The sequence below is a fragment of the Apteryx mantelli genome, chromosome 11 (assembly GCF_036417845.1).
Source record: "Apteryx mantelli isolate bAptMan1 chromosome 11, bAptMan1.hap1, whole genome shotgun sequence".
In the NCBI taxonomy this organism is placed as follows: domain Eukaryota; kingdom Metazoa; phylum Chordata; class Aves; order Apterygiformes; family Apterygidae; genus Apteryx; species Apteryx mantelli.
In genome coordinates, this window is record NC_089988.1 from 19,285,400 (window position 1) to 19,296,344 (window position 10,945).

Consider the following 10,945-nt stretch of genomic DNA (forward strand, 5'->3'; position numbering starts at 1 on the left):
GAATTCTACTTCTTGTCGCTGGGGACCCAATTTCAATTTTATCAAGGGCTCGGTTCCTTTATGAGTCCCCAGCAGATAGAGCCCCTGACCCCCCCTACTCTTCTTGGAACATTTGCTCATCCTGCATTCGTTTCCTGCAATTTCTCTTCAGATGCCCTTTCTTCTGGCAATAAAAACACTCAACCTGCCTCAAGTCCCTCGTCACAACTTCCCTGGGTTGTCCTTCTTGGTGAGGTGGCTTTCTTTTAGGTCTGTTATACGACCTAGGGGGTTGTGCCTGGATTCCTCTCTGCCCTTCTCGGACTGCTGCCACCAGAATCTTTGCCTGCCGCCGATGGGTTTCCTCTTCCCTCCGCACATGCACTTTCTGAGCTTCCCTCAGCAATTCGTCCAGTCCTCTATCTTGCCAATCATCTAACTTCTCTAACTTCCTTCTGATATCTGGAAAGGCCTTTGCTACAAACTGTGTTTTCAATAGAGCCTGTCCCACAGGGGTACTGGGGTCTACCCTGGAATAAAGTTGCAGATTTTTCCTAAGTCTCTCAAGCCATTCTGTTGGTGTCTCGTCCCTTTTTTGTTGTTCCTTGAAGGCCTTATTAATATTTTGCCCCCTGGGAACAGATTCCCTGATTCCCTGAACTATTATGGTTCCTAGATCGGACATATGTGTCCGATGCTCAGCATTCTGATTGTCCCCGTCCGGCCGTTGGGTGGGCCATTTAATATCTGCTGCGGGACCTTGTTGGTGTTGTTGATCCCAAATCTGCATCCCAGCCCTACGGATCATTTCCCTTTCTTCCACTGTAAATAATATGCTTAAGATGGATTGTAATTCCTCCCATGTATAAAGGCTAGGACCTAAAAACTGATCTAATTTTTCAGCCACCCCTAAAGGGTCTTCTAATAAATTCCCCATTTCTTTCTTAAAATCCCGTACGTCCCCTGAACTCAGGGGCATGGACACAAATCCCATCCCCGGCTGTGGTCCTCCCATGGGGAGTTCTCGCAAGGGGTACAGCTGATCAGATCGCCCACCTCCCCTCGTTTGACTCCTCGTGACCCTTCGGGTTTCTTCTGGGGAACTAGGAGGGTCTAGATCCTGGTCTGGGGTCGTTGGAGAGGGGCTACGAGGAGGGGCTGGTGTTGGGTTTTGAGCTGGAGCTGAGGGAATATAGGGGGGAGGAGAAACGGGAAGTTCCTCCAATATTTTGCTTTTCTTCCTCAAACCCTTCTCTTTCAGGGTAAATATCATGGTTCGAGTATCTGGTCTTATTCATAAACTAGCATACTCACTTTCTTCTAAACTAAAGGGCTCCTTTGAATTCACATATATATTTAGGGCCTGACATATCCAATTTTCAAAAGACCCGTATATTGGCCAATAAAGGGGGTCTCTTCTAATCTGCTTCCCACCTCATACTTGCATGCAGTAATGTACCATTTTCTCTCGACTTTTGCCTTTTCGGGAGGGCCAATTGTTCCAATACTTAATCATTAATCCTAAAGGACTATCGACTGTAAAACCCTCTATGGGATCAGAAGACTTGCTCTTTTTCTGTCCCATCTTCCGGAGCACACACACACACACACGCTCAATCGCTCCCCTAGGTCGTGGCCCACGCCCTCGCGGACAATGGGAACCGCACTACTGTAGGGTCCGCTCTCGCTTCGTCCCTTGGGGACGTCTCACTTAGACGTGCTCCGGGGATCCCACCCCAACCGAACGGAACCACATACCAATACTTTACTCAATCCTGAGTCTTCGTTCGGATCTTCGTGCACAAAGTTTATGGGGTACTGCAGTTCTTTTGCTTACTTGTCCGATTTAGGGTTCGGAAGTACAGGTTGTGGTAGGGGAACTACCCACTCAGGGGCCATCCGAAGATGGGATGGGGTGCCTCCCCTGAGTCAGAGTTCCGAAACCAGAGAAGCCTGCATCCAAGTCACGGCACCAAATTGTTACAGGTAAACGCGACAAATTGACAACCACTCGGGCCGGGTTGCATAAATTCCAATTTAATAAAATAATTGAGCAAGTCACAAGTAAGCAAAACAGCGCTGGGCGGCCGGGGAGTCTCCTGTTCCACCAACGGCGCGCGCAACCCCCCCCTCACAGTCTCCCTATATGCAATTCCAGCTCTGGGTATACGGAGCACCTCCTGTAACTTCTGCGGTTGCGCCGGCTGTTGCTAGGGGGTCTTCTTCAGCCCTCTGCATTGTGAGTGGTGACCCTCAGGTCACGCATATATTTTACAACTTTCGAGGTCGTGCTATATTTCACAGTTGTGTGACATCGCCATTACCATATTAGGCTATCTAAACTAACATTGCCGCTTCGCTATCTCAACTCCCTTATCTCAGGCGGGGTACATGCCCCCACCACAGGATGTAGGATGTTCCCACAGATGTTCCCAAGGCTGTTTCTTACTTTGATGTAACCAATTAGCACACATCACAGTCCAGGATGTTTCAAGGCTGTTTCTCACTTTGATGTAACAAATTAGCACATATCACAATGTGCTTCCCATTTATGCAGCACGCTTGAATGCAGATGGGAAGGACTTTGCCTAAAGGCAGTGGTGGGATGCAGTTGTCTGGGCACAGGTAGGAAAGCCTGAGATAACCTGGGTTGTCTGCCCAGCAGCCACTCCAAAGGGGCATGGTTTTCCCATAGGTCCCATCCATGTGGTTATGCTAGAAACCCCAGGCATCTGACATGGCCCTGCCAGCCTGTTTCTATGTCATTAAATCAAGTGTCTGCACTGAATTCCATTAGCAGTTTGCACTGTAGGCATCTCCATGTGTCTGAGCACCATAGTGAGGGGTGCTCTAACAGTAGTGGGCATCTAGTGTCATTTGAGATGGCCAAAGAAATTCTCCAGCTGGCCCCCACCTCATGCTCTAGAAGGATGTGTGTCTCCCAGTTGCTCCATGAGAGCAAGCAGACACTGGCACGTGCCTGGGACCACCTCTGTCTCTTCCAATGTCACCAGGTGTTTGTGTGTGAGCAACTGACTCCCACCCTCCATCTCAGGTGATTACAATGGGAGCTTGGAGAAAGAGCTCCCATGCAGACATCTGTGTTGTGCACACTTCAGCTTGGGCAAGGGGAATCCCACCGGCTGTGTGTTTCTGGAGTTCACAGGAGTTTGCTGAATCCCACTGCATTCCAGGGGCTTCCAAAACAGAACGAGATGCCCAGACTGACTCATCTGAGTCAGCACCTGAACCATGTGTCAATGAGCTCCCTTCTTGCTCCTTTCTACATGTCCTGCCTAGTTAAGACATGGGAATAGGGGCTTCCAGAGTGGGACATTTCCACCTCTTGCAGATAACCATCCTCTGATGAAACAATCTGTAATGCTGGAATCAATCTTCCTTCAGTGCTTAGAGAGGGACCATCAGTGATTATTTTAGTTTGTTCCAGTGATCATTTCCCAGGAGGAGAGAGCACAAGGGACAGAGAAATTCATGAGCTCAGCTGGGCCTCTGCTCCTGAGTGGGGCCAGGCTCTGGGGATGGAGGGAGCTCATGGCAACCTGGCAGCACTGCCCAGACACAGCTGTGTGCAGGAGCAGCTCCTCTGCAAAGAGCAGCAGGGCTCCGGGCACTGCCTGCTGCTGCTGAGATGAGAGGTGACAAGGCAGAGAGAAGTGCAAGGCAGTGTGGAGTGGGAGGACGGAGGAGAGCTCCTTGTGGGAGAAATCTTCGCAGCCCTTGACACTGTAAGTCTCTGGCTGCAGGACAATGCTACTGAGGTTCCTGGAGGGGTCTTCTAAATCCATCCCATCCCATAAGTCATAGGCTTTTTAAGGATCGCTCTCCCGGCACATCTAGTGCATAGGCAGAGGAGGAGATGCTTCATAGCAGGGATTCCTTGACACACCGTCACAGGGACAGGCCGTGCAGCTCCATTCTGCCAGGGGTGCCTGCAGGGTGTGAAGCCAGGGAGCACACAGAGGTCTGCTCAGGGCTGTGATTCAGAGCAGTGTCCCTGCACCCCAGGGTGCTGTGTGCCCGAGGCAGTGACTCTGCTGCCTGTGAGGCTCAGCCCTGAGCCTGACCGGGGAGCTCCTCATAGCAATATAGGGAGAAACTCTGTGTGAGAGGAGCGACCCCCGGCAGGGCAGGTTCATTCTCCTGTTGAGAGGGTGCTGCGTGGGTCAGGGATGCTCACAGCTCCAAATCAATGCGCAGGATATGTGCAAGGGGTCTTTTCAAGAAGAGATCAAGAGAAGGGCTACTTGAAAGGGTAGGAGCTTTCCTTCAGGTGTCTGCACTTTCAGTTTCCTAATTTTGGCAGGGAGAATGAAGGAAGGAGGTTTCTGTTATGGGAAGGAAGTGGGACTCCTAACCTTCACTCTGAGAGATTAATAGGTCACTGGGAAACCTCAGGAAGCCACTTCATCCCCACTTTAGCCTACAGACAGCATCAACATCACCTTAGTGGCCTCATAGGAGTTTATGTGACTTGCTCCTTAGGATGTGCATGCACAGAGATGCCCCTAGGGAGTGCCCTGACCCGGTAGGTTTCCTTAGGGCAAAAGTGAGCACAGTTTTGGAGGAGGAGGAGGGTGGGATAGTATCTGTGAGCACTGACAGGGAAAAGATGTTGTGACAGAGAAAGAGCTGCCAGCAGGCTAGCTCCATGCAGCAGGGATGGGCAGGGAATAACAGGGAACTGCAGGGCATGAGCCACCTTCTCTGCAGCCAGACTTCCGACAGAGGAGAGGGGCATCTCTCCTGCTATGGGCCCATTTCATGCAGCCTGACAAAGGGGCTGAGAGCGTCTGCCCTGCGATGTCACCATCTGCAAGGCGGCATGCCCAGCTCAGTGAGGGGAAGGCTTTCCAGAATGCCTCTCTGTCTCTCTCCCTGCCTCCCTTGGCAGCAGGATCACGGTGTTGCTCCTTGTTTACCCTCCTGTCCATGATGCTCCTGTTGTTCTCGGCCTCTCTGGATTTGGGTGTTTTCAGCTGCAATTTAGACATTGATGCTGCAAGTTGTGGAACAGAGGGGTCTGCATGGGAATGAGGTCGCCCCAGCCCCCTTCTGACTTGTGGAGCTCCAGAAAATGCAGTCTGTGGGGCTGGAAATTGAGCTGACTCTGCCTTAGAGAGAGCCCACCTCCAGTCCTAACATTCCTTTGACCGTTTCCTTATAGTGTCCTGCCAGACTGCCACCTGCCCTCCAGAAAGGCATTGCTGTCTCATAGCATCTCTGTGATATCTGAGAGCCCAGTGAGGAAGGTGCAGAGATGCTGAGAGTATGGAGATGGTGGTGGGTGGCTGTATGTGGGCATCTGCAAAGAGCCCTGTGTGTCCTTGGCTAGAAGGGGAGTGTGGAGAGCTCCCTCAGGTGCCTGGAGAAAGGGTGAGAAGTTTGGAGCTGTGCACTTTGAAACTGGACTCGTGTGCTCTCATCAGGGGCTGGTTTCTTTCTAGGGCAACATATGAGTGTGATCATCCCACAGCTCAAAGAGGTGAAAGCACAGGACAGCTGAGAACGAGACTAATAAACAGACCAGCTGTCCTCACTCTGCAAGAAGGGACAGTGGATGCTTTTTCTCAGGATTCACAGTGGAAATGCCAAGGATTTCTACCTTGGAGGAACACTCCCCAGGGGTCACAAGACCATCTCAAAGAAAATAAAAAGTCCCTGAAACTCTGTTTCTCAAACCTCATTTTTTAGAATTGGGACTGACATTGCTGAAAAGCCCTTCTATACGATGAGTGGATATCACCTGACAGAACTTGTGAATGTCAGAGCTGGCCATCCCCGTTGTCCTGTGCCCACTGCTTTACAGCAGGACTGACTCCTGTGGAACCCATGGGCAGAGGTCCCTGCTCCTTACAGCACACTCAGCCCGGGGAAAGTGGAGCTTCAGCAGGGGAGCTGCACAAAGATCCTCTCAGTAAAGAGAGAGGCAATGTGGGGGCTTGTATGAGACCTGCAACGTTTGGGGGTTTCTTGCCTTGAAGTCTCTGCTAACTTCTCAACGTCTTTGGACAGTCCCCATGCCTGGAGACAGCAAAATGTCCAACAGCAGCTCCTTCAATGAGTTCCTCCTCCTGGCATTTGCAGACACGCGGGAGCTGCAGCTCTTGCACTTCTCGCTCTTCCTGGGCATCTACCTGGCTGCCCTCCTGGGCAATGGCCTCATCATCGCAGCCGTAGCCTGCGACCACCACCTCCACACCCCCATGTACTTATTCCTCCTCAACCTCTCCTTCCTCGACCTTGGCACCATCTCCACCACTGTCCCCAAATCCATGGCCAATTCCCTGAGGGACACCAGGGCCATTTCCTACTCAGGATGTGCTGCTCAAGTCTTCCTGCTTTTCTTCTTGTTAGGTGGAGAGTATTGTCTTCTCACTGTCATGGCCTATGACCGCTACGTTGCCATCTGCAGACCCCTGCACTACGGGACCCTCATGGGCACCAGAGCCTGTGTCAAAATGACAGCAGCTGCATGGGGCAGTAGTTTTCTCTATTCTGTGCTGCACACTGCTAACACATTTTCAATACCACTCTGCCAAGGCAACACAGTGGACCAGTTCTTCTGTGAAGTTCCGCAGATCCTCAAGCTCTCCTGCTCAGACTCCTACCTCAGAGAAGTTGGCCTTCTTGTGGTTAGTGGCTGTTTAATCTTTGGATGTTTCATTTTCATTGTGCTGTCCTACGTGCAGATCTTCACTGCTGTGCTGAGGATCCCCTCTGAGCAGGGCCGGCACAAAGCCTTTTCGACGTGCCTCCCGCACCTGGCTGTGGTCTCCCTGTTTGTCACCACTGACGTGTTTGCCTACCTGAAGCCCCCCTCCCTCTCCTCCCCAGCTCTGGATCTGGTGGTGACTATTCTGTACTCAGTGGTGCCTCCAACACTGAACCCCCTCATCTACAGCATGAGGAACAAGGAGCTCAAAGATGCCCTGAGGAAAGTGATTTCATGGACATTTTTCAGCAGTGGTAACATTGCCATTGCTCTCCACAAATGACTCCCACTGTGTCCCGTACCAGGACTGAGCTTTTTTTGTTCACTTTATTTGTGTTATTACTAATATTACTGTTGTTATTATTAACTGTCACCCTGTTGCTACACAAATGATTGGATTCATTCCACCTTTACTGTGACTGCTCTGTCTCACCTGGTGCCCCTATAAAGTTGTGTCTAGCACTGGCTCAGAGCTGACCCCATCACAATATCTTTGTAATAAAGTAGGTTTTTCCAGGTGCAGTGCCTGAAGACTGGGCTCTTCCTCCAAAGCTGCTGTCCCTCATGCCCTGTCCCCAGCACATTTCCTTGAGACAAACTTGCCTACACTGCGTGCTGGTCCTTACCCAAAACATCATCCCCAGACAAGGCTCCATGCCCAGCTGGAGGACTGAATGTCCAGCTGTGAGCTCAGGGAGGACAAGTCCTCTGCTGGGTCCTCTGCAGGGCTGTCAGGGAGCATGCAGAGGAGGTCCCGAGGCCATCTACTGGGCCTGTAGACCATTCTCTTCCCATGGGGGTCCTGAAGCAGGGTGCCTCAATGCAGAGTTCCAGCGCAGCTTGTTGCTGCCTGAACAGAGAGGAGAAACTGCCCCAGGAAACTCCTCACACACCCAGACCCTCATACCAGCTATTTCCAGCACTGTCCATTCCCTGTGGTCCTGGTGAGGGGTGATCTCTGAGGGTGACAAGCTCCGTCTCCCTGCTGGCCTCAGCACCTGTATGGGGGGGAATGTCCATCCCTGCCTGGCCTCTCTCCAGGCTCGGACCCCAGCAGATGGCAGAACATGGCCGTCTGCTAACCCCGGGGGGACAGGGACATGGCTGCACAGGGTCTGGGGACTGGTGGGAGGCTGCCAGGCAGGTGGGCTGAGGGGGACGGGACACCAAGGGCTGTCATGGGGACCATGCTGGGGGGATGTTTCCCCACTCCAGAACGCACTCTGTCCTGTGTGGTGCCTGCACAGTGGGGCTGTGGGGCCACATGCAGGGCAGCAGGGCTGGGCCAGTGGAGGGCTGAGGTGCTGATGGGAGCCACGACACTCCAGAAGTTCCCAACGGTCATGAAGGGGACTCACTGCTACTAGCAGGACTGGGGGTTTCTCAAGTGCTGCAGGCACCAGCACCACCTGCCAGGACTCCCAGACCCAGCACAGATGGTCAGCACGCAGCACTGCACTGTGCCCCCCTGTCCTGTTTCACCGTCCTCTCTCAGGAGCGCTGCCCGGTGCATGACTCCCTGCCTAGGTGTGGAGAGGAGCTGCTGGAGGTCTTCTCTTCTCACACCTGCTGCCCTTGGCCCTGCCCTGGCATCGGCCCACAGGTTCTGCCCTGGGTCGTGTTATGTCTCCATATGCTCTCTTCTGAGACTGTGTAGAGACCTGCAGTGCATAGCTCTGCTTGGAGGTGGCCACCATGGTCTGCCTGCGTGGTCCCAGCAAATCCCAGGAAGGATGTGCTTGGAGGTGAGGCTGTGATTGTCCTCAGTCAAAGTAGATGGGGTGGCCTGGCTGGGGGCCAAGGGGAGGAAAGGACAAGAGACAACAAGGAGAAGATGCAGTAAGGGAAATTCCAAATGAGTTGAAGGAAAAAATAAAGAAATAACCATGGCAGTTGAATAGCAGAGGGGCACGGGCCAGGAGATTTTCAAAACTCTCCTGGAGAAGCACCTACCAACCTGATCTAACTGTCAAGTTAGCCCAGCTCAAAGCAGATCGTGGTCCTACAGATCTCTGCTGGTCCCTCCAAACACAAATCCTCTAGGAGGAAGGGGCTGGAAAGCAGAGTCCTGGGCAGGGGACAGTGTTGTGGGGTTGAGGCTTTGCTGGCACTTGTACTGCCTGGTCAAGCCTGTCCTCAGAGTTACACAGTGAGCGAGTTCATCCTCAAAAGGAGTCTCTGCTCCATGGACAACAGGAATCAAACCAGTGCCGGGAGACTCCAGAGAAGTTCTCAGGAACACACCAGGCATTCAGGCCCTTCGACTGCTGAGGTGTCCCCAGACCGGTGCTTTGCATCCTGGGTCTGAAGGGCTGAGAAATCTTTACAGCCAGAGCAGATTGCAGTCCCCTCTCTGGACTCACAGGTTACAGGGCATCAGCAGGGCTGTCCTGGCTGCAGGGAGGGAATCACTGCCCAGGGCATGAGCAGAGCCCCCTCTGACCTCCCCTCTCTCTTCACACCCCGGAACAGAGATCATGTTTCCCGTGTTGGCCCTCCCTGCCGGGCTGTATTCCCAGCCAGAGGGGACGCAGGCTTCACCCTGGGGAAATGCAGGAGAGCCCAGTCTCATCTAGAGGAGCAGGGTCCCACCACAGCTGCTGGGTGGCCAGGGCTGCAGGCTGCAGACCCCACTGTATTCCCCGCAGACCTCCTGCCTGGGGCTGGAGGGTGTCCAGCAAGAAGGCAGGCATGCCTGGGGGTCTGGTGCCATTGGGGTGGTGGCCTTTGGACCAGCCTCTGTCTCTAAGGGACTCAGGAGTTTCTCCGCCTCCATGTTAGTGGCAAAGTTTGTGTCCCAGCTTCTTCCCTCTGGAGAGCTGAGGATTTAATTCTCAGGAGAAGGGGAAAAAGGAAAGCCTTTTTTCCATGGGAATTGTACTGCCCTGTCAACCCTCTACTGCCTTTCCTGGCTGTATCATCTCAAAAGTCCTTTGGGAGGAGCATATTTTGGTTTCTGACCCTCCGTCTGACTCTGCTTTGATCAGCAGGTTGCGCTACAGGCCTCCTGTGGTCCCTTCAACCTGAATTATCCTGAACGCCTATGATCTCAGGCCCCTTTTCAAGCACAGAGCAAATGTCTCTGGGACAGGAGTCCTTTGTGCTTTCTGTGACCATCTAAAAGAAGGCAGGTGAGCAACCTCTACTTCCTGCTGAGTATAAGGGCAGCCTGGGAGGCACTGCCTCAGGCATAGCTACATTAAAACGGAAATTCTTTGCATCCACCTTTAACCACTTCAAAGGCCATTGCCTGGAGGATCCCCTCAGGGGTGAGGGGAGAAATGCAGGCTTTTCTGCGGTGTGATTTCTCTACCTCTGTATTTTGTGCCTCTAAGTAGATGGTGCCATCCTCCCCTTGGTTTCTTGCCTGAAGCTCAGGCTGGATGGAGATGTGAATGTGGAGGTTGCCTGTCACTGCAGTGACGGTGAGATGGTGGAGAGGTAAGAGGAATAACAGGGTCACCACCCTGGACTGCAGCAGAGAGGATATCATTTTGTTTGGGATGGAGTTAGGCAAGCCACAGCTCACCTGGAGCTGGAGTTGGATCTGGATCTGGGAAGGGATGGGGAGGGTAACCTGAAGGGCTTATGCAAGGACGCTGGCAGCACAAGGCAGCCAGACAAGGAAAATGTGTTCTCCCTGCTCAGTGGGGCAGGGGACGTAGTGACAAATACAGGGGAAAGGCTGAGGAGGTCATTGCCTCTTTCACCTTGTCTTTTCCTGGTTTTGTCTACTGCCAGGCCTCCCTGGCCCCCAAGTCCTTTGGCAGCATCTGTGTTATCAAAGCCTCGCCCATGGTAGAGGACGATGCAGCTGGGGAGGACTTTTGCCCAGTGGGCACACACAAGTCCATGGGACCTTACAGGAAGCACCCCAGGGTGCAGGGAGAGGTGGCCCCAGTCACTGCAATGCTGCTCCCGATTGTCTATGAAATGTCAGGGTAATCAGGGAGGTTCCTGATGCCTGGGAAAAGGCAGACATCTCAGCCGTTTTCCAGAAGGGCAAGAGGGAGGATCTGGACAGCGACAGGCTAGTCATCTTCATCTCAGTTCCTGGGAAGGTGATGGAGCAAATCCTCCTGGAAACCATCTCCAAGTGTATGAAGGAGAAGGCCTGGAAGAGGCAGCATGCGTTGACCAAGGGGAAATGGAAAGCATGCCTGACCAACCTGATTGCCTTCTACCGTAAGATGAATGCCTGCATGCACAAGGGGAAAGCAGGGGATTTTGTGA